General features: G+C 44.0%; 2 long non-coding RNA genes across 2 annotated transcripts in view; both read right to left on the bottom strand.

Annotated features, from left to right (window-relative positions):
- Positions 1-24,188, bottom strand: part of LOC309636721 — a 939,587-nt gene that overhangs the window by 818,729 nt on the left and 96,670 nt on the right. The window lies entirely within an intron of this gene.
- LOC309636702 lies at positions 14,689-22,613 on the bottom strand. The gene is made up of 2 exons (XR_014250150.1): positions 17,793-22,613; positions 14,689-16,740 (listed from the first exon to the last, which is right to left on the bottom strand). It is a non-coding gene; the product is annotated as an uncharacterized lncRNA (long non-coding RNA).

Below are 24,188 nucleotides of genomic sequence, written 5' to 3'. Positions count from 1 at the left end.
GAAGATTCGATGGAAAAAGAAGAGAGGGAAGATGAGGGTGAAATGACAAAGAAGTACGATAAAGGAGGAACATGTGCCCGGAGAATGAGAGAGGAGGGTAAAATCTACCATTCGATGCCACTTTCCTCAAAAGAAACCTTTGTTCCAACTTGAAATGCAGCATCTGTTGGCAAATGGGGAGTGAAGTGACAAGGAGTCCGGAACTTAACAAGGAATAAAGTGACATTTCAGCAGAAATATAAAACTGTCCCGTGATTGGTTACAACAGATTCTTCTGATTGCTTCTTTTTCATCTTGGAAAAATCACTTTCATGCAGGTTTTTTTTGGTTTTTGGGTTTTTTTTTTTCTTTAAATTTCCAGTCAGCATACTTGAACTGTCCTCAATATCTACTTTTAGAGAAATTTATTATTTTTTAAGATAGCCGTAATCAATTGACTCCTTTGAAGAAGAGTCGGAGGGAAAGATGGAGAGGATTCAGAACATTTGATACCTTATGAGTGTCATGGGGAACCCTACTATAAAACTATTTCAAGTAAGTTGTAAAGAATTGGATTTTTTGAGATCGTCAAATGAATGTTTCTGAAAATTACTGAATCTTCCCTAAATATACTAAAAAATGATGCCCTATTAGATCGAGTGCTAAAATCTTAATCTGAATTATTTTGCAAAGAGGGGGAAATGGACTATTCAGCAACATTTTACAAATATTTCTTGGTTGTCTTCTCTGTAGGCACTATGCTAGGACTTGGGGATGTAAATAAAACTAAGGCAAGGACTCTGCAGTCAAGAAGTGTATGTTCTAGTGGGAGAAACAGACATTTTGACAAACAATTCTAACACATAAGTGCTGGCATAAGAAAGACGTCACAGAAAGACGTATTAGATCATGTGCAGAATCACAGCATTTAAGGGGACAGAAAGCAAACTCTCAGTAGTAGCCTCAGGGGGGTCGGAGGATCACGTGTCAGGAATGAACTTCCTTCATCACAGACTAAGTCTTCGTAATGTTCTTTATGAAAAATACAACTGCTACAGCCTCTAGTCTCAACATTTATCTACCTGATTATTTTCACTAACACTACAGTTAAAAATAAATGTCATTATTAAGCATCACCTTCAAAATGACTAATCTCTAGAGGGATTTTGCTCTCCTAGCAACTAGGCACACCTACCCTGACCCTATGATTTTCTCCTTATAATGTCAGATAAACGTTTTAGAAATCTCTGTTCCACTTCCTGAAACTTATTCTGAAATACAGTGAAGCACAACCATCTTACTGATCAAACAGAGACACCTTCTGATAAAAATGAGTCTCATCTAAGGATTTATCAAGCCTCCTTCTTTGGGAGGTATACATTTGTGGTTTTAAACAAGGATTCTTTGCTAGAAATTGTAGTTCACCAATATGTGTTGTTTATTAAGCTCTTACTGTACACAGGATACTTTACATATTTTTATTCGATTTTTTAAGTCTTTACATTAAAGGCATTGTAGTAGTCAGTCCCTAAGATAGGAATCTAAGATTCATCCCTAAGATGACCCCCATTGGCTCCTCCTCCTGGTGTCCACATCCTTGTGTAATTATCTCCTTTTGGGTATGGTCTGGATTTAGTGACTCATTTCTAAAGAAGAGAAGAATATGGCAGAAGTGAAAGACTGACACTTTAGAGGTTAGGAGATAAAAAGCCTGGTTTTCCATTCTGGGGCCCTTTCCTGCTTTCTAGCTTGCTTGCTCTGACCAGCTGTGAGCTACCCTGGGGCAGGAAACAGAGGGAGGCCCTCTGGCCAACCCAGTGAGGAACTGAAACCCTCAGTCCAACAGCTCAAGAGGAACTGAGTCCGGCCTCCCAGATGCGTGAGCCTCCAGATGAGACTCCAATCCTGGCTGACATCTTAACTGCAACCTCCTGAGAGACCCTGAGTCAGAGGCCGCAAGGTGAGGCAGGCCCAGATTCCTGACCCACAGGATCTATGAGGTAATAAATGTTTGTTGTTTTAGGGTTTGTTTGGGGTATTAGATAACTAATGCAGGTATTATCCCCATTTTAGAGATAAGAAAACTGAGAAACAGGTTAGGCATGTACAATACTGCAGATAGTACCTGAGCCAGGATTCTAATATATGTCCATTCAATTTCAAATCTTTTGTTATAGTACTCTTTCATTAAGTCCAACTTTTGCAGTAACTGTGATGTGTGCCCCTCTGTCCTAATTTACCTAAGTTTTGCTAATCTTCCACTGCTTATATGTGTAATCTTCTCAACTACTCTGAATCTGGATTTTCTCATCTGTAAAATATGGGGGCACATATTTAGCACTGGCTTACCAGGAAGTTTGCTGGGACTCCAGTGTCTGGACACTTGGAAAGAAGCAGGAGCCAGAACTGGGAAGAGCTTAGACCAGGTCAACAGACTCACTAGAGGCAACGCCTTTGGGTGGTTGCCAGCAGCTCTTACCATGGTATTGACAAGAGCCTGGAGACCTCATGGTGAGGGACAGTATCAAGTTAATAGCAGTTGTGATCTTGTGGATTGAGTACAAGAGTCTCCAGGTGGACATAACTTGGGGCTAGATGGGTAGCAGCAACCTTGCTGTTTCAGGTGGTCAGTCCATGAGGTTTAAAGCAGGATCACAGCTGGGAGTGCAGAAATGGGGTCCAGTCCCTAGGTGGATAAGGTAGGCAAAAGCTAGAGAAGATTCTAAATCTTCTGAGTAGGGCTGAGGAAGGAGACTAGAAAACATAACTGCTCTTCTCGATGGGTCCCTCTGGTGCCAGGTTCCCCATTATGTCACTAGCTTTCTAGTTCTCTGCATTCTCAGTGAAGGAACAACAGGGAATGCTGGTAATGTGAAGAAATAGTGCTGACTCCAGAGCAATATGGAGCCCTGGCCATTGATTTCAGCTCTCGCCTTATTGCAGCCATGGCCCTGGATTTTCTTAGATGCCTCAGTTTATAGCATTTTTGTAATGTATGCATATTTATCCCTGTTTCTCAATTTTGCATTTAAAAATGTGGTTCCATAACTTTGGCGGTCAGCCTTCCTGCTCATGGTGATTGAGGGTTTCTGACGTCTGTGGTGGATGCTGCAATCCAACCTGGACAAACTCCTTTTGACTGTGAGTGAACGGGGAGGGGAGGTGTGTGCATGATGGGGGGCTAGGAAGATGCTGCTGAGCTGCCCACTGGGGGCTTCTGATTAGTTCTTTGCTTTTAGAGAATCAGAAGTTTAGGGATTAAAAAAGAGTTTATTCAAGAGATGCTCTCTTGGATTGAAGCTGAAGAATTCCAACACTAAAAAAAAAAAAGTGCTTTGCAAAGGAATTTAGTAGCTAGCTAAAGCATTTTGATCTAAGTGTTATTGACATAATGTGGATTTGTAGATTTCTCCTTATAAGGGTTTCTCTAAAACTGGAACACTAGAACTATCTATCCCCTCTTAAATATGAGCTGTTTCCTGTCTTGTTATGGTGTCATTACTCTGGAATTATGTTCATGTCAAAGGCATCGTTGTTCTAGAATTATGTTTCTGTTATTAATAGATTTATATTACTTAAACTACAGACAAACAGAAATAACTAGAAGCTATAATAAAATTTAAGCAATAGGGGACTTCCCTGGTGGTCCAGTGGTAAAGAATCCGCCTTCCAATGCAGGGGACGCGGGTTCGATCCCTGGTCGGGGAACTAAAATCCCACATGCCATGGGGCAGCTAAGCCTGCATGCCGCAACTACTGAGCTCACACATCTCAATCAGAGAGCCCGCGTGTTGCAAACTACAGAGCCCATGCACCCTGGAGCCCACACGCCACAACTAGAGAGAGAAAACTCACACACCACAACTAGAGAGAAGCCCACACCGCAAGAAAGAGCCCATGCACCACAACGAAAAAGATCCAGCATGCCGCAACCAAGACCCAACACAGCCAAAAAAAAATAAAAAATAAAAAAAAATTTGAGCATAGTTATTCCAGTTACCACAACTCAGAATTATTACATTGACTTTCAATACTATCTTAATAATACCAGCCTGATAATTGGTTGCTTTTCTTTTCATACCACGTTATGTGCCTATTTATAGCTATCATTTACATTACTTGAATTCTATATTGTAGCCAACTTATTAAATTTAAAAGATATTTGGAAGAAACCATTGTTATGCCAAAATTACAAATGAAAAGTACTTTTGAATTTTTAGGTTTTCCCTCATGTGTAGTTAATTATTTTTTCATTTTTGTCTCATTCATCTAAACCTAGCTCCATCCCCAATAATTATCTAAGTAAAGTATATTGTCTTCTTTTCCCCATCCCTGTCACTTCTCCTTTTCCTCAATGCAGAGCAGGAAGTTTTATAGTTATACTTCAGTTATTTGACATTATACTTGAGATTAAATCTGGGCCTATAGAACCATGATCAAATTGGAACAGTATGTAGTAACTTTGGCTAGTCTATTTGTCTGGTCATCTTGATATTGTGTAAGCCATGAGACTAGTATTTCCTGAATGGTGCTGCCATATAGGTGATCAGTGCTAAAACATGAGCCCCCTCCAACCTGGTATGCATTATCTTCTACCACTATTATAGTCTAACTTAATCTGTATAAATTTCGTATCTGGAAACAGAGAGTGGTGGTGTGAAAACTAGAAATCCAAAGTCAGTCAGTCAGTCAGATTTGTTAATGCACAAGAAATACAGGCATACGTTTACAATTCTCAGAGCAGATAGCAGTCTTAGGTGTTCAGTTCACCATGTTCATTTGCATGCCTTAAGCCTAATGACATTTAGTTAGTTCAGTTAATTCAGTTCAGTGATTCTGGTGGTACAGCCCTGCCAATGCCACTCCAGGATCTAGAAACCAGGTCTTGTGGTCAAGTTCCATCTTTCCCAAAATTTTCCTCATGCCTCTTTGGACACAGCTTCTCCTACCGGTCCCAGCTCTTGACAACCACTGATCTGTTTTCTATTGCTATAGTTTGCTTTTCTGAAATGTCATAAATAAAACTGAGCAGTACGTAGCCTTTCAACATGGCTCCTTTTCCTTAACGTAATGCATTTGAGACTCTTCAGTATTATTGCCTGTGTCAGTAGTTCCTTCCTTTTTATTGCTCAGTAGTAGTCCATTAAATCTTTGTACATTCTGTAAACAAGTTGTCTATTTTTTTAAAATAGATTTTATATTTTAGAGCCGTTTTAGGTTCATGGCAAAATTGAGAGGAAGGTAGAGAGATTTTCTGTATTTCCCCTGCCCTCACACATACATAGCCTCCCCCATTATCAGTATCCTCCGTCAGAGTGGTACATTTGTTACAACTGATGAACCTACATTGACACATCATAATCACCCAGAGTCCATGGTTTACATTAGGGTTCACTCTTAGTGTTGTACCTTTTGTGGGTTTGGACAAATGTATAATGATGTGTATCCACCATTGTAGTTTCATACAGAGTAGGGTCACTGCCATAAAAATTCTCTGTGAGCCACCTAGTCATCCCTTCCACCCCACCCCTCCACGCCCACTTCCAACCTCTGGCAATCACTGATCTTTGTATTGTCCCTATAGTTTTGCCTTTTCCAGAATGTCACGTAGTTGGAATCATACAGTATGTAGCCTTTTCAGATTGGCTTCTTTCACTTAGTAATATGCATTTAAGATTCCTCCATGTTGGAACTTCCCTGGTGGCGCAGTGGTTAAGAATCCACCTGCCAATGCAGGAGACGTGGGTTCGAGCCCTGGTCCAGGAAGAGCCCACATGCCACGAAGCAACTAAGCCTGTGCGCCACAACTACTGAGCCTGCGCTCTAGAGCATGTGAGCCACTACTACTGAGCCTGCATGCCTAGAGCCCATGCTCCACAACAAGAGAAGCCACTGCCATGAGAAGCCTGTGCACCGCAACAAAGAGTCATCCCTGCTCACCGCAACTAGAGGAAGCCCGCGCATGGCAACAAAGACCCAACACAACCAAAAATAAATATAAAATAATAAATAAATTTATAAATAAAAAGAAAGAGAGACTACTATGAACAAACAGATGCCAACAAATTGGATGACCTAGGAAAAAATGGATAAATTCCTAAAAACATACAACCTACAAATACTGAATCAGGAAGAAAAAAAAAAAAAGATTCCTCCATGTCTTTTCATGGCTTGATTTCTTTTTAGCACAGAATAATATTCCACTGTCTGGATGTAGCACAGTTCATTTATCCATTCACCTACTGAAGGGTATCTTCGTTGCTTCTAAGTTTTGGCAATTATGAATATGAGTAAAGCTTCCAAAAATATGAGTAAAGCTTCCAAAAATATTTGGAAGTAAAGCTTCCAAAAAACGTGCAGGTTTTTATGTGGATGTAAGTTTTCAACTCTTTAGGTAAATACTATGGAGCTTGATTGCTGGATCATATGGTAAGAGTTTGCTTATTTAATTTTATCCCTTGAACTACCACTCATCCACATTCTCTCAGGTTTTTATGTCCTAAGAAATAAGAAGAAATTATTATTTTTTTGTTGCCATACTTGCTACCACAACATTCTTCTTCGTTGTTGTTTAAAGGCCTGACAATACTGTCCTTTCACTTGAGTACTGGAAAGGAAATGGTTTGAGGTATTCTTACCCAGGAGACTAAAATGGCAAATGTGCCAACTCTATGTGGCACCATCTTTGGTTTTAAGTCAGTACTACTGTTTGGGTCAGAACACAGGAAACCTCGAGTAGACCACCCCATACAAATAAACAGGCAAGTCCTGCTATTCATTTATTGAGAAGGATTCATGTGATATTAAGGTGATTAATTCATAGTAGAACAGGCAGCTTTGTTCTCTAATTCTCAATCTGTAAAGCAAATCAGTAAGACTGACTACAAAGTTCCTTTTTATTTCCACTTAGCCATGTATCTCTTTGAATTTTCAGGGTATAGATACTTTGTCTGCAATAAATTCTGAGTTACGGTTTTCTTAATTTATTTATTTAATTTATTTATTTTTGCCTGCGTTGGGTCTTTGTTGCTGCGTGCGGGCTTTCTCTAGTTGCAGCGAGCAGGGGCTACTCTTCGTTGCGGTGTGCGGGCTTCTCATTACGGTGGCTTCTCTTGTTGCAGAGCACGGGCTCTGGGTGTGTGGGCTTCAGTAGTTGTGGCATGCGGGTTCAGTAGTTGTGGGTCACGGGCTCTAGAGCGCAGGCTCAGTAGTTGTGGTGCACGGGTTTAGTTGCTCTGCGGCATGTGGAATCTTCCTGGACCAGTGCTCGAACCTGTGTCCCCTGCATTGGCAGGCAGATTCTTAACCACTGTGCCACCAGGGAAACCCAAGATTCAAGTTTATTCCTGTGTGTTATAATGCATGAGAATAAATGATTTTGTCTTATGTTAGTATTCTGCTTTCATAATTGCCAAAATTGCTGAGTCATTTGGAAAACACAATTAAAGAGCTGGAATAAAAGTTCTTTATGGAAAAGTGTGAAGTGATGGGACAATATAAACCAGAGAAGAAAAAGCTAAGGGGATTTTTCTCATACTCTTCAAGCATCTTCAGACATCCTACAAATATTTTGCCAAGTGCTAGGCCCTGATTAGTTGCTGGGGATAAAGAAGCCAACATACAAAGTTTAATTCCTCATGGTGGAACCATATGGAGGGAACAGAAAATAAATAAGTAACCAAATAGATAAAGTAACTCTCTATAATACATGAGGGCTCATTGTTCAGAATGATATACAGCATTTTTTGTCTTTGCTGTGGCTCAAATAAGAGTTTTGCACCATAGGGTAGGAAAGAAGTTCCTTTCACAGGGAGAGTTCATACACAGGGTTGCCCTAAGGAGAAGGGGAGCACAGAGAAGGTGAGCTTTATTGACACTGCTGTGTGCCATCTAAGCTGGCCCACATACGTTTCCCACATGCATTATCCCATTTTACAATCACAACACTCCCTGGGGGTTAACTTTTATGATCCTCATTATATAGATAACTGAGAGGCTGAGTTACTTGCTGAAGATCACTGCAGAGCTGGGGTTGATTCTCTTGGACTTTAAGGCCACTTGTTTCTACTAAGCACTACCTTGAGTGCAGGTGGATGGAATATTGCCATTCTAAATCTTTAAGCTTCTCTAAAGGATTGTTTAGGTAGTTTCTTGCCCAATAGTAAGGAAAAAGACTGTATGGGTGGCTTTCATACCTCTTTTTTTAGGAGCTGAATCTGATTTTCAAACAAAATTTTATGTCATTTTTGTTTTCATATATTTGGTGCTCAGTTATTAGGTGCATATGTTTATAATTGCTTTATCTTTTTGATCATTAACATTTGTTTTATCTTGTATCATTATAAAATTTTTCTGTTTATCTCTACTAGTATTTTTTTAAAGTTTCTTTTGTCCAGTATTAGTGTGGCCACCCCAACTTTCTTATGGTTGCCCTTTGCCTGAGGTATCTTTTTCCATCCCTTTAATTTTATTTTTAATTGAATCTCAAGTGTGTCTACTGTAGACAGGATAGTTGAATCTTGTTTTGTTTTCAGTCAACCTTCTGCACTTTGATTGACTTATTTAAGCATTTACGTTTAATGTTTATACTGATACAGTTGGATTTATGATGCCATTTCACTTTTTGTTTTCTGTTTCTCATGTATTTCCTCCAATTTTCTTTTACTGATTCTTTTTATTAAGTAGATATATTCGACTATAAATTTTAAGTTATTTATGTAATGATTTTTCAGTATATGTTTGAGTTAGTTTCTTAGCAGTTGCTCTTGCTTTTATCATTTTTTTTCCTGCAGGCATTTTCAATTTTGTGATGTTTTTTCTTATATCATGTATAATATATACTTACATTATACAATATATTTATATATTTATATAAAATCCTGGTTATGCTATGTTCTGTGTTTCCTAATTCCAATATTGAGGTTTTATTAGCTTCTTTTTACTACCTATTCTTTCTACTTATCAATGAAAATTCAATTAACTGTCAAGTTAAGAAGAAAAAGGGAATTTTATTTGAGCCAAAATGAATATTATAACCTGGGAAGCAGATTCTCAGAAAGCTCTGAGAACTGTTCTTCCTGTTAGAAGTCGAAGATACAGTCATATACATTTTTGAGACAAAGGATCATACATCAAAATGACATACTGATATTTTACATAAAGTTCACCAAGTATACATAGTTCAGGTAAACATGTACAAAGTGAACAGCAAGTCACCATGATCCCCTACAGAGCTGGGAAAGAACACTATTCTTTTAAGAAGTTACATTGCTAGCGTCAGAAAAAAAAAATCGATCTTTACCCACGAGCAGACACTCCCAACTTTGAGGTGCTCTGGTTAATGTGTAACGCAGATACACACTGTATATTAGGGAGGGAGAAGGCCCAAACAAACACATAGAGAGAATTTTATGTTTAATTTTTTCTTGTCCTGCCTTAAATTATAAATTTTATTTCATCATACTGGTTCTCATAGTCTTTTTCTCCATTTGTTCTCCATACATTTCTTGCTATGAGTTGCTCTTTCTCCTGGTGCAATTATTTGTGTAAATTCTTTGACACTTAGGTTAAATATAGATTTCTCTAGAGATTTTTTTTTCTTCCTTCCAATCTTGGGGTCATCACAAATCCAGGGCCATTATAATGTAAAATCAAGGTTTGAGGTTATTTGGCCCTAAATAGTAAAGCAAATTTAGACTGCAAATCATAGGAGGGCTTGCTCATGGTTGGAATTCTCAAAAACAGTTGTTTGCTCCTTTTTTTTTTGCTGGCTCAAAGGCAAATTTCCTTAAGAATACTCTTATATTAGAGGATAGAGCAGATTTTGTTTTGTTTCACCCTTACTCTGAGGATATGAATCTTGGATCCCCCGATTTTCAGGGAGAGGTGTCTCATATGTTCCCCATGTGATTAAGCTCTGGGCATCATTTTCCTGTCTGTTACAGCTCATGAGCCTGAGAAAATCAAAGCTAAGATTTTTCCAGATTTGGAAAATGCTCTAAGGATAAAAACAACTTTTCTCTCTGGATTATTGCCACATTGATATTTTTGGCCTAAATGATTATTCTCTTGATTGTTTTAGTATTCTTTTGGATGCTTTTATATTTTATCTATTACTTTTAGTCACTTTTAGTGGAAGAGACAACTTTAAAACCTATCATGTAATTGGAAATGGAACCCCATTAACTTTTGTTTTTTTTCATTTCTGCTATTTATCTGGCACCAGGATAGGTGCTGGAATACAAGTCCACCTAAACCAATGCTACTCTCTGTGTTCTCTGAGCTAGTGCTGGTTTGTGAACTGTTTATTATCTGCCCACAATAAGATACATACAGGAGTTGAAAGTGAGTGTAAGCAAGTAAACCTCTACCTTATTTGTCCCAGATCAATAACTGCCAAGAAAAAGGTGAGCATTTATATCATGTCATTGGATCTGCTAAAAAGGTTGTTTGTCAGCTCTTCATGGACCATTGATTGAGCAGCATAGTGTCTAAACTAGGGTGGTGTTATATACTTTTACTGGGGTCACATAAAAGTTGATAAGTGTTATAGATATTCTCCCCAGAAATATGTTCATGTAAAAAGAAATAGAAAATTTTATATAAAATATCAGTAGATAGGTAGGTAGGTAGGTAGATAGATAGATAGATAGATAGATAGATAGATAGACAGACAGATAGACAGATAGATAGATAGATCTTCTGAAGTCTTATAGATCTTAGTTTTTTAATCCTAGCAAGAGACAAAGTGCAGGAGAAGATTTTGAGTAATCATTTCATCATTCAACAGTGCCTTTCCACTTATTTGTGAGAAGCCAAAGGGGGACCCCATAACAGACCATCAAGGGAATAAGTTGAAAGGTGCCGTTTATCAGTCACTCATTCATCCATCCAAACCTGAGTAACTACAGCATACCAGATCAAGTTCTAGTCTCAGACCACTGATCCAAAAATTGAAATTTGTCATTCTTTTTCCATCTCTCACCCCCAGAACCCGTACCCTCTTCCCACGTTAGAATTCCATACTTAAAGAGTCTTGGTAGGAGGCAGACTACCTCCTACCAGGTACCCCCCTCCGTAAGAGAGGAAAGCTCACTTTCCCAAACATTCTCGCAGATGGACAGGACATGAAGCTCTACCGGTCAGGTGACCACATGCCAGTCTCTGACTCGGGACTTGGTGACCGATAGATTGGGACAGTGCAGAATGCGTTTGGCACAGACGGCATGAGTGGCAGTAGCGTCATCCAGTTGCTGGGAGCAGCAGAGAAAGCAGTCCTCGCACCAGGGTCCAGTGTTCAGCATCACGGGAGTCAGTGGTGTGAACAGTGGCATCTGGGCCTAACAGCAGGGGCAGTGGTGCCTTTGTGGGACCTGACCTAGGGTGGGATTTTGGATCCTCTTCTTAGCTGTATAGCCTCAAGCCTGTTCTATGGCTTTCCCTGAAATAAAACAAGGACAAGGCTCAAATTCATATACATATATTCATATATATTCATTTAAGTTTCAGTTAGAACAATTTGGAATCCGTTGTTCACACCAAGAAGTGAGAAATCCATGTAGGGAATAGTCTCAGAGAGCAAGGATTCAGAGACTTTTTTCCCCAGCTTTATTGAGATATAACATTGTGTGCATTTAAGGTGTATAACCTGTTGCTTTGATACACTTACATTTTGCAAAATGATTACCACCATAGCACTAGCTAACACCTGCATCACGTTACATTATTACCATTTCTGTTTTGTGGTGAGCACATTTTATATCTAAGCTCTTAGCAACTCAAGAGATTTTCTTTATGCTGAGCTGATAACCATGTCCTAAATCTTCCACCTGCCTCTACGCCCTGGTAGAGCAAACAACATGTATCGCCTATCATATGTCTTGTCTTTTTTTCCTTCCCAGGAGAAAACATTGAACTGTAGATTTAAGACCCCTCCCCTGCCCTGAGTGCTCTCTGATCTCTGACCTCAGTGGTTCCAATCTGGCTGGATTGCTTGTGGGTTTATTACAAAATACTCAGGCCTCTCCCCAGACCCATGAGCTTAGAATGTAGGGCATGGCGTCAGGATCACTTAACAAGCCCTATGTGCGAGGCTGATGCGGGAATCCAGCCCAGATGCCACTGTTCACACCACTGACTCCCGAGATGCTGAACACTGGACCCTGGTGCTAGGACTGCTTTCTCTGCTGCTCCCAGCAACTGGATGACGTTACTGCCTCTCTTGCTACTAAAGACAACTAGCAGCATGAGCACCAACCTTATTATAAATTCAGAATCTCATGCTCTGCTCCAGACTGTCTAGATCTTAATGAGATGTGCAGGTGATTCTCGTGCACAATAAAGTTTGAGACTCCCTGGTCATCATGCCCTCTAGATGCCATGTCAGAACTGTGTAGTCTGTTCTTGGTGTGTGGTCTGATCAGATCACTTGGGGGGGGGTGGCGTGTGGAGGGGAAGAGTTCCAGGGTTCAGGTCTGTTTCTTTCTCTTCTATAGTCATCACTCCCTTGGCAACCTCATCTGTTCTCAAGGCTTTCAGTGTCATTTATATGGCATCACCTCCCATTTCTCCAGCCAGGATATCTGCCTAAACTCTAGACTCATATATCCAACTGCTAACCTCGCTTGTTTTTTCTAATAGATATCTCAGTTTCAACTTTCCTAAATTAGATGCCTATGATGTCACCTCCTCAAACGTGCTTCTTCCAGAGTCATCCCCATTTCCACCAAAGGCCCTCCATATTTCTACTTGCACTGTCTAAAGTTTTGTGTGTCCTCCTTGATTCTTCTTTCTCATAACCCAGATTTAATCCAGTAGGAAATGCTGTAGAGTCCATCTTTAAATATATCCAGCATCCAGTCGCTTTCTATTATTTTCCCTGCTCACATCCCAGACAAGCAACTGACACCTCTAGCCTAGACACTGCATTCGTTTCCTACAGTTTCCTCTGGCCACTCGCCCTTTACCTGTCAATTCTGCACAGCCGCCAGACTAATGCTTTTAAAGAGAAGTCGTACCAGGTCTGTCTTCTGTTCAAAACTATCTTAAAACTTCACATCTTACTCAGAGAAAAGTCAAAATCTTTCCAGTATCCTTGAGGCCTTACATGATCTATTCAGGTCTGACATGATCAGACCTCACGTCAGTTCCTCTCTGCTCCGGCCACACCGGCCTCCTCACACTTCCTTGAACACACAGGCAGACTCCTGCCTAGTGCATTTGCACTGGAGGCTTTTCTTGTCTGGAAAGAACTTCCCCAAGATATCCTCTTAGACGATTCTCATGTCCTTCAAATCTCTTCTCAAAGGTCACCTTCTCAATGAGGCCCGCATTGACCACACCAGTAAAATAGCCATCTGCCCTCCCCCTCACAGGTATACTCTGAATTACTTTCCTCAAAGCTCTAACCAGCCCCTAACATAAACACTTCCCTCATTTACTATACTTATACTCTACAGTCTCCCTCTTACCAACAGAACATATACTCCACAGGGCCAGCAATGTTTGCCTGTTTTCAGTTCACCGAGGTTAGATGTAGAATTACTGTGTCATATACCTGACACACACAAATATCAGTTGAGTGAATGATCAGTGTAGAGCACCTCCCTATTCTAGAGACAGTATCTTTATTAATGGAAACTTGGGCCACATGCTGTTGCGTGACAGCTTCAGCACAGCAGCCTCTCACACTGACATCAGTGCCGCCTGTACTTTCCTCACAAGCACTGCCTTCCCTTGCCTCCACCAAGCTCCCCCCTCCCACACCAACCCTCCTGCACACTACAGCACACAGTTAAGTTTCTCTCTTCAGAAACGATGAGCCTAGGCTTGTAGGTCCCATTTTCTAAGCAACTGTGAGTTGAATTAGACTCTATAAATCCATCAGTTTGCATTGGAGCCAGCACTCAGATTACGAGAGCTAAGGGCAGAGACAGGGGGCAGGTTGCAGAGAAGCTAGAAACCCAGCAGGAATTTAATTGAGATGAGAAACTACCAGATCCCTCTTCTCTGCTCATTCCAGGATCTGGTTCTTTAAAAAAAATATTGGTAAAGTATGGGAAGAATAATCCAGGAAACACCCCTAGAAAAAGGGCAAGAGCTGGATGAGTCTGAAAATTCATCTCAATACCACAGAGAATCCTGTGTGCAGGGGCTTCCCTGAGACTTGCGGGGAAAATGACAGGCAAAATGACTCCTGCTGCTGTCAGAAAGCAGGGACACGCTGAGGAGAATGAGACCAGAACTCCACAAACACGAGAAAGAACAGGCATAATCCAAAAAAACACCACAGAGGCCAAACATAAACACACAGAAGATGGGAGCTGAGGGGCTGGACCCAGGCCTGAACCTAGGCTGACCCGGCTACACGAAGCCCTCATTGCCCATGGTCCTAGAAACAGGACGGGAACAAGGTGATGTCCGAGTCCCTGTGATCACAGGTGCCGGTGGGACAAGGACAAAGGAGCAGAGAAGATGAGCCAGCTGAGGAGTGACCACACCCAAGCCCAGGATGCACTGAGCACTGATTGGGCACACGCCCCACCCACGCTCAGGCTCCTCGGTCCTCCCCGTCCCACCCCTGCCCCCAACAGCAAACACGTGCATGCTGGAAGGTTCTCAGTGCTTCCGTTTATTTCCTGTCTCAAACTTTAGGAATCTTCTCCTTTATTAACCCATCAACCCCACAGGACACAAGTTAGAAACAAGAAATTCATATCCGTTTTTTTATTTTCCATAAGGAAGTAAAACATTATTACTCAGTACAACATGGGGTCAAGTCAGGGATGGAGATGGCCCAACCCTGCCTCTGATGGAACAGGAAAGCTGATCAGGGAAGAGAACACAGGTCATGTGGAGAGGGGGTCCTGGTGGGCAGGGGTGGGCCAGTCTCCCAACCTCCTCAAGTTATGCTAATAGGAACACAGACACATTCAGACACCAGCTGCGAAAAAAGAGGTCAGGGGACCTTGACGTCACATGGCAAGAGAGTGAACAAATTTTGCATCACTTGTCTCACACAGAGGCAGCTGTCTCACACCGCAGAAGAAAAAAATCGCGAACAAATTCAGGCCAGTCACTAACTGTTGACATTCTCAACAGTCCACGCATGCTCAAAATGTCCCACTCAAAGAATCTCCGTAACCCTGTTATGTCCCCTCTGCTCCAACCCCTCCCTCACTCCAGGCCCCCAGGGTCTCACCTTTAGGATCCGTGAAAGACACATCAGAGCACTGACCATTTTCACTGCCTGGGGTAGAACAAAAACAGGATGTGGTCAAAGCCCAGAGGTGTGACTAAGGGAGAAATTATGGGCTGGGTGAGGTCCCGGCCATGGGCTCCTGCCTACACTCTCCCAAGGTTCTCAGGGATCAACCCTCATCCCCACCCAAACTTAGGTGCAGCCTGAGCAGAGCTCCCTCCTTTTTTTGGCTGTGGGAATAAAACATCACGCGAGAGGCCAGGGAGAAGACTGGACCATGAGATCCTAGACAAATACCCTAGTCCTGGACTCCAGAGACGTTCCTAGAACTGTGACTGAAGACTCAGGGCAGGACGGGGAAACGTGAAGAAAGGGGATGTAGAAGAATTGTACCAAATGCCCTCCTGGACGTCTGTCCTCAGCAGGGACCTTCCCCTCCGATCTTTGAGTGTCAGGAATCAGGTCCGCACACCAGAATTATCAAGGCGAAAATGTTGTCTTTCATTCTCACGAGTGCTTTACAAAAAAGTAAGGGTTAGCAGTTAGCTCCAGACTGGGCAAGTACCTGTGTGTGGATGATATTTCCCATTAATGAGGCAGGGCCAACTTCTACCTAAGGCTTAAAACCCTCCAATGGGATGAGAAAACTCGGATCCCCTCCCTCCCTTCCCTACCTGACCTGCTTCTTCCTTTACATCACAGTTCTAGTCACCACAGCAGGGACCAGAAACAGAACCAGGCCAGCAAAGATGCCCATGGTGGGGATGGTGAGCTGAGGGGCCCAGACCTCAGGCTTGAGCCCTGACCTTGCTGAAGGTGTCCAGAAGGGCTTCTGCTTTCTCTGAGAAGCTCCACCTCTGAGCCCCCTCCTTATACCATCTCAGGGTGATGGGCTTGTTGCAGTAAGCAGATGTATCTCAGCTCCTCTCCTGAAGGCATGCCCATGGCCACGCTCTTCTGGAAAGCCCTTGTCTCCGCAAGTTCCATGTCCTGGATCTGGACCTTCCTGTCACACTGCCAGATCAGAGCGATATCTGCAGGGTAGAAGCCCAGGGCCCAGCACCTCAGGGTGACCTCATGGGCAGAGATGAGGTGGTGGGCTACGTGCATCTTTGGGGATACTGAGGAGGAAGACTCAGAAAATTCCCACTTTGGGTGACCTTCACAGGCCACTGAAGCAGCACTCGTGCCCATCCTGAGAATGGACAGGACAATTGGTTTAGAAGGAGGAAGCAGAAAGCCCAGACATCAGCCTGGACTGGGGAATCTGGGATAATCTTCTACTCCTTGGAAAGTTCTAAAATCAGGGTGACAGCCTGTGGTAGGAGGCTCCAAGTCTCTAAGAAGGAGAACACAGACTGCTGTTCCTGACCTGGGTAGAGGGTGAATGACTTAGAAATACCGGAATCAGGCCTCCAAGGATGTTCTCAGGCAAAGAACAAGGGCTTGAGAGAGAAAGTCGTGGGGCACAAGACAGCTGCCGGGGTCAAAGGGAACCGCTGATCAGTCGTTTCAGGGATCGTCTCCCCCTCCATTACGAGAGACTGTGTTCCTTAACAGTCCTTTAAGGAAACCAACGTTAAAAATTATATTGTATTATTTGGTTTATGTAGCAGTCTCAAAAAGACAGAACCGTAGTGGTGGAGAACAGATTAGTGGTTGCCAGGAGTTGGAGTGGGGGGAGGATGTGAATACAAAAGGGAAGCCTGAGAGAGTGTTTCGGGGGTGACTAAACTGCTCTGTTTATATATTGGATTATGGTGATGGCTGCACGAATCTATACATGTGTTAAAATTTATGAAATTGTACATCAAAAAGTCAATTTTAATGTATGATAATTAAAAATAAAAACAAAAATAGAGAAAAAAAAGAAAGAAAGAAAGGCGGGTCCTCTGGGCCAGTCACTCTGTAGTACAGATGAAAATCTAGGTGGACTTTTCCTTCTACAGAGCAGCAGGAGGGGCGGTATTCTGACGCTGATTCCACTTTTCCCGCTTGTGGGAAACTAGCCCCAGCCCAAGGGGAGGGCTCGGGGAGATCCGCTTCAGCGTCCCCGTCCTGTCAGGTTCTCCAAGTGGCTGGGGTACCACTCCACGCACTCCCGCTCCAAGTAGTTCCTGTGGCGCTCCGCCTCACCGGCTGCCTCCCGCTCGCGCGGGTGATGTGAGCCGCCCTGCCCTCCGCTAGCCCAGACTGCGCCGTCGTTCAGGGCGAGGTAACCGGCGCCGTCAGGGGCATCCTATTCACTGTACCCAGCTTAGGAGGCGCACAGCACGGGCCGGATCGCATCCACCAAACGACTCGAGTGTCTGAGACCCTAGCCCCGCCCCCGGCCAACCACGCCCACACAACTCCGCCCACGTTAAGCCCTGCCCACTTAGCCCCGCCCCAAAGCCAGCCTCCCCCGGACCTCCGGGCAGTGATTATAGCCTAAGCCAGGGGTCCGCAACCCCTGGGCCGCTGGCCGGTCCCGCTCCCCGGCTTGTTAGGAACAGGGCCGCTCAGCAGGAGGTGAGCAGCGGGCTAGCGAAGCTTCATCTGCTGCTCCCCATCGCTCGCATTACCACCGGAACCATCCGCGCTCCCCCGCCCCCCCACCGACAATTTGTCTTACACAAAACCGGTTCCTGGTACAAAAAAGTTGGGGACTGCTGGCCTAAACTGAAAATGAAACCGGGTGAAAGAAGCCGAGGGCTCCTTCGGGTGGAAGGGGCGGGGCGGGCGGATCCCGCAGCCTCCCAGGCGAAGCTCGGGGCGACCGCGGTCCATCTGTGGGGATGGGGATCATGACCTGGAACCAGGCACGGGTCGCTCACAGGCCTCGCTCTGGTTGTAGCAGCCGCGCAGGTGTTCGGGCTCCTGGTGAAATACCAGGGCTCCCCGCCACCGGCTGGGACGCAGTGTTGGAACACTGCAGAGAGTGGGAGCATGGCGGTGGGGACGCGCTGAGAGGCCCCATCTCCCCACCCCCGCGCTGGTGCCGGGGCCGAGGTCTACGCGGCCGGGAGGGGAGGAGAGGGTGAGGGGGGTCGAGAAGAGGGGAAAGGGACAGCGGGACAGAGAGAGGCCGCGACTTTAGGGGTAGGCGAGAGGAGGGGGCGGGACACAAGGGAGGGCCGGGCCCGGGTCCAGGTGGCGGAAGGGTCGGGGCAGAAGAGGCTTTCCCCGGGTCCTCAGCTCCGGCCAGGCGGTCCCTTAGCTCTTCCTCCACAAATGCCGTTTCCCTCTTGATCCCGCACTCCAGGGTCCGTCCACCCCCTCCCCGTCCCCGAGAGCAGCAAGAGGAAGGGTTAGGGCGCCGTGATCTGGCTCCAGGGAGTCTGGGAAGAATCAGTCCCGGCTCGTGCGGACTCTTAACCGAGAATCTCGGTGACCCTGATTGACTTCCCCAGGAATCGGACCCGCTACGGGAGTGCGAACTGGGGCAAGATCGCGTACTCTAGCAGGAGGGTCTGACACAGATTGTGAGAGGAAGAAGTGAGCCTCCTGGGAGATGGGGATGCCCCAACACTGAGCTTTCTGTATCCGAAACACTGCTCTCGGGTCCTGAGACCCTGAGAGCCACACCCAGGACCTGGTGCTTTGCCCCGGCCCCTCTCCTCCTGCCTTGAGCATTCTTTGTCACACTGTCTCCCTTAGTCCTGCCCCAGGAGCTGACTCATCCATTCTCAAAACATTTTGATTCAATATTATATGTACATAGTCTTAGAATTAGTGAGGACCCTAAGGATAATTTTTAAAAAATTTTTATTGGATTATAGTTGATTTAAAATGTTGTGTTACAGACCTACTAAAGAATGAACTTGAGGATACGGGGAGGGGGAAGGGTAAGCTGGGACAAAGTGAGAGACTGGCATGGACATATATACACTACCAAACGTAAAATAGATAGCTAGTGGGCAGCAGCTGCATAGCACAGGGAGATCAGCTCGGTGCTTTGTGACCACCTAGAGGGGTGGGATAGGGAGGGTGGGAGGGAGGCAGACGCAAGAGGGAAGAGATATGGGGATATATGTATGTGTATAACTGATTCACTTTGTTATAAAGCAGAAACTAACACACCATTGTAAAGCAATTATACTCCAATAAAGATGTTTAAAAAATAAATAAAATATAAAAAAAAAATGTTGTGTTAGTTTCAGGTGTACAGCAAAGTGATCCAGTTATACATATACATATATTAATTCTTTTTCAGATTCTTTTCTCATATAGATTATCACAGACTATTGAGTAGAGTTCCCTGAGCTACACAGTAGGTCCTTGTTGGTGATCTATCTTATATATAGCAGTGTGTGTATGTTAATCCCAAACTCCGGATTTAGCCCTCCCCACCCACGTTTCCCCTTTGGTAACCATAAGTTTGTTTTCAATATCTGTAAGTATGTTTCTGTTTTGTAAGTAAGTTCATTTGTATCATTCTTAAAAATTAGATTCCACATGAGTGATATCATATGATATTTGTCTTTCTCTGACTTACTTCACTCAGTATGATAATCTCTAGGTCCATCCATGTTGCTGCTAATGGCATTATTTCATTCTTTTTTATGGCTGAGTAATATTTCATTGTATATATGTACCACATCTTTTTTGTTGTTGTTGTTGCAGCGTGCAACTTGTGGGATTTAGTTCCCTGCTGACCAGGGATTGACCCGTGCCCCCTGCAGTGGAAGTGCAGAGCCCTAACCACTGGACTGCCAGGGAATTCCCAGTACCACATCTTTTTTTTTTTATCCATTCCTCTGCTGATGGACATTTAGGTTGCTTCCATGTCTTGGCTATTGTAAATAGTGCTGCAGTGAACATTGGGGTGCAGGTACCTTTTCTAATTATGGTTTTCTCTGGATAGATGTCCAGGAGTGGGATTGCTGGATCATATGGTAGTACCGTAAGGATAAGTTTGTTTATGTAGGTTTTATCAAGCAGTATTTACCATACTAGGAATAAAACAGTTTTTTAAATTTTTGTTAATTTATTTAGAATGGTATTAATAACCTATTACATGATTTTTTTGAGAGATCTATCCTTTATTGTAATATTTGTAATAAAATATAATTGCAGGGACTTCCCTGGTGGTCCAGTGGTTAAGACTCCACGCTTCCATTGCAGGGGGCATGGGTTCGATCTCAGGTTGGGGAACTAAGATCCCATATGCCACACGGCGCAGCCAAAAAATAAAATAAAGGTGTATTTTAAAAATAATTGCATTTAACACGGAAATGTGACTTAACTGCCTTTTGTAATATTAACTAATGGTGTAATTGTAATGACTTAGTTGAACTGCTGTTTATGCTTCTCCCTTATGAATGCCAGGCAAAAAGAGTAGAGAACATTTGCCATAAACATATTTATTCTGAAGGAAAAGCAAAGGTATGCTAATTAGGCATCTGGCATCAGCTGTCCACTTTGATACTTGCTGCCCTGTTGATCCAAAAAGTGGTATTTCTGCACATATTTTTCCGACTACTTTAAGCACGTCCCAGGTAGTACAGTGGGAACCAGTTACAAAACCATCAGTAAATATTCATCTTTAGTCCTTTGACACTGATTTTTTTTTTTTTTTTTTGCAGTAACCTCCTATTTCTTTTAAGATTTTCATCTCCTCTCCATAGCTAGTTGCCTTCTGACTTTGCCTGTGGGTGGTGAACACTGTTCCAGATTTTTATAAAATACCTTTTTTTTTTGGCTGAACGGTTGTCAATTCTTTGGAGTTATTCAGTGATTGATTCACAGATTCAGGAGAGTTAATGGAACTATACTTTACTCTCTCCATTTACCATCCCCTCCTTCAAATAGGAGTTTTAATTTGAAGATGACAATTAAATGTGACTCAGCTTCTCTAACTGAGCCCAAGACAGAGATTTCTCACTGACCCTGGGCCATGGCTCTTGAGTCAAATCACAAACAACTCATACTGTTCTCATGACAGTGTACCAGGAAGCCACAATCAATCATTAAAAATCTTTTTGCCATTTTTGCTTCGAAGTGAATGATAAACATTTTGTGTTTCTATTGTATGTTAAATAGTCTGCTGGAAGTTTTGTGTATATTGTCTCTAATCCTCACAAGGTAGATTGTAATTTTCCATCATTCAGTTTTGGAAACTGAAGCTCTAAAGTTTAAGTAACTTAAGTTCAGATTGTTCTTTATGAACTCTGAAACAGCTCTACCTGACCCTGAAGTCCCTTTTGTTCCACTAAGCGAGCCAGTTTGTCTTAAAGGGCTGGGTCTGGGGCAGCTGTGGGCCCAGGGGGTCTTAAGGCAGCAAGCCTGCTGATGGGTGGGGCTGCGTCCCTGCCTGGCTAGCTGCTTGGCTGGAGGGATCCTAGTACTGGTGCCAACAGGCTGGTGAGGGTTGCGGGGTAGATCCCAGTGCTGATAAGCTAGGGGGGGGATTCCAAAATGGCACCTGCCGGCACCAGTGTCCATGTGGGAGAACAAGCTCCCCAAAATGGTTGCTGCCAGTGTCTATGTCCCCAGGGTGAGCTCCAGTTGCCTCTTGCCTCTCTGAGAGGCCTTCCAAGATCAGCAGGTGGGTCTGATCCAGGTTCGTTTCAAATTACTGCTTCTGCACTGGGTCCAGGAGCTGTGAGATTTGGTGTGTGCTCTGTAAGAGTAAATTCTCTATTTCCCACAGCCCTACGGATCTCCTAAAATAAGCCCTGCTGGCCTTAAAGCCAAACATCATTGGGGCTCCTCTTCCTAGTTCAGGACCCCCAGACTGGGGAGCCTGATGTCGGGCCCGGACCCGTTGCTGCTTGGGGAGAACCTCTGCAGTTGTAATTATCCTTCCATTTGTGGGTCACCCACCCGTGGGTATGGTTCTTGACTATATCACGACTCTACCCTGCCTACCTGTCTTGTTGGGGTTCCTTCTTTATATTTTTAGTTGTAGAAGATCTTTTCAGCTAGTCTTCTGGTTTTTTCTCATCAACAGTTTCTCTGTAAATAGTTGTCATTTTGGCGTGCCTGCGGGAGGAGGTGAGCTCAAGGTCTTCCTCCTCCACCATCTTGCATCTTGGCTACTCCTCAACAGGGCTTCTTCTTCTTCTTCTTCTTTTTTTTTTTTTTCACTTTCTGGCTGCACTGAGGCAAGTGGGATCTTAGTTCCCGGACCAGGGATCGAACCCACGCCCCCTGCAGTGGAAGCATGGAGTCTTAACGCCTTGACCGCCAGGGAAGTCCCAACAGTGCTCCTTCTTAATGAATTTATTTGCAACAGGAGTTGGGCATTTCTGTCTTCTCCTTCTGTACTGAGCCGTGGGGTGATGGCCAGTTAGGAACTGTTTCTTTCTTTGCTACCATCCCATTGAATTCATGAACGCAAGCTCCACTGGTCACCAGATGAAGGCAGTCAAGGGGCATCCCTTGGGCAGCAACCCCTCTGCCCAAACTGGGCACCAGACACATGTACAAGCTCCCCTCTGAGAGATTCTGGCACTCTGGAGCACAGCAGAGGAAGAGTGTGACGATCGGGCCTGCCCTCCGAGGTCTCTGGATAGAATTACAGTCAGCCCTTAGATGTGTGTTTAATTAGAAGACTGGCCCTCAGGCCACAGCTGTGAAGATGGGCTAACAGGGCTCTTCCGCGGGCTCCTTAGTCTGTTGCCTCTCTGCTGAGTCCTGGGGGTGGTCGCTGGCTAAGAACTATCTCCATTTATTATAGTCCTAGGGGGCCCATGAGCATAAGCCCCGCTGGCCACCAGGACCAGGCAATCTAGAAGTGTCCCCTGGGCAGCAGCCACAAAAGTGGGACTCCAGGCGACAAGCTCCTCTCTGGGAGATACCAGCAGGCTGGAGTGAGACAGAGGGAGAGCACAAAGATGGCACCCAGCAGCCTGTCCCTGAAGAACCCTTCGGTATCCCCCAGGTGTGTGCCAAACCAGAATCCTGCCCCTCAGGCCAAAGCTCCAGGATGAGCAAATAGGCCTCTTTCACAGAAAGACTGAGGCTGTGTTTCAGTAAGCTGTCTGTGCTATGCCCTGCTCGTGGTAGCTGGCTAAGAACTGTCCTTCTGTTGTACCAGTCTCATGGGACCCACAAACGGAAGCCCCACTGGCCACCAGAGCCAGGCCATCAAAGAGCCACAGCCACAGAAACCCAGGCAACAGACAAGGGTACAGGCTCCTTTCTGGGAGATACCGTGAGCTGGAGCAGGGCAGAGGGAGAGCGCAAAGATGGCACCCACCAATCTCTGTCTTTAGAGACTGTTTCAGTAGACCCTTAGATGTATGTTAAATTAGATGACTGTCCCTCAGGCTAACGGTGTAAGTTAAGCAAATAAGTGTCTTTCACAGAAAGTCTGGGCACTTTTCAGTCAGCTGCCTCTGTGCTGGGCCCTGGGGTGGGTGAATCTGCATAGGCAAGTCCTGTAGACGGTTTCTCAGTTCACCATTGCCTTGTAGGTCTCATGGTATTCAAAGCTAGCTGTTTTAGGGGCTTGTCTTTCAGGTCTAGCTCTTAAAAATTGGGGTACCAGATGTGGGGTTCAAACCCTTTACGCCTCAGGGAGAGACTTGGGTTTGTGAGAGTTCCCTCCCGACTGTGGGTAGCCGTGCCAGGGGTGCGGTAACGTCAAGGTTGTGTCTCAGCCTCTCCTGACTCCTTTAGTGTGGGAATTTCCTAGTTTGCCCAATGCGTAGAAGTCACTCAGCAGCTAGTTTGGGCTTTGGTGGTTGTTTTTTCAGAGTTAATTGTTCCATATATAGCTGTAGATTTGGTGTGTCCATACGAGGAGGTGAGCTCAGGATCTACCTACGTGGTCATTTTGAACCAGAACCTATAGTCTTGATAATATCTCTCTGTTGTTTTTGTTGAGAACAGAAGGATAATTATCTGTGTTCCATGAGGGCAAGTTGTTTTTCTGTTTCTGCTTGTTACGCCCTTTGTCACCTATTGCCATTTTTTGCAGACTGTGTTTTCTTTATTTTATATTTCTGCTTTCTTCTGTAACAAATCTTCAAAGTTTTAAAAGCCACACTCCAATTCAAGTATTTCAACAAATATTTATTGA

Source organism: Balaenoptera physalus (genome assembly GCF_965194825.1).
Source record: "Balaenoptera physalus genome assembly, chromosome: 10".
In the NCBI taxonomy this organism is placed as follows: Eukaryota; Metazoa; Chordata; class Mammalia; order Artiodactyla; family Balaenopteridae; genus Balaenoptera; species Balaenoptera physalus.
This window is presented reverse-complemented; position numbering and strand designations above follow the sequence as displayed.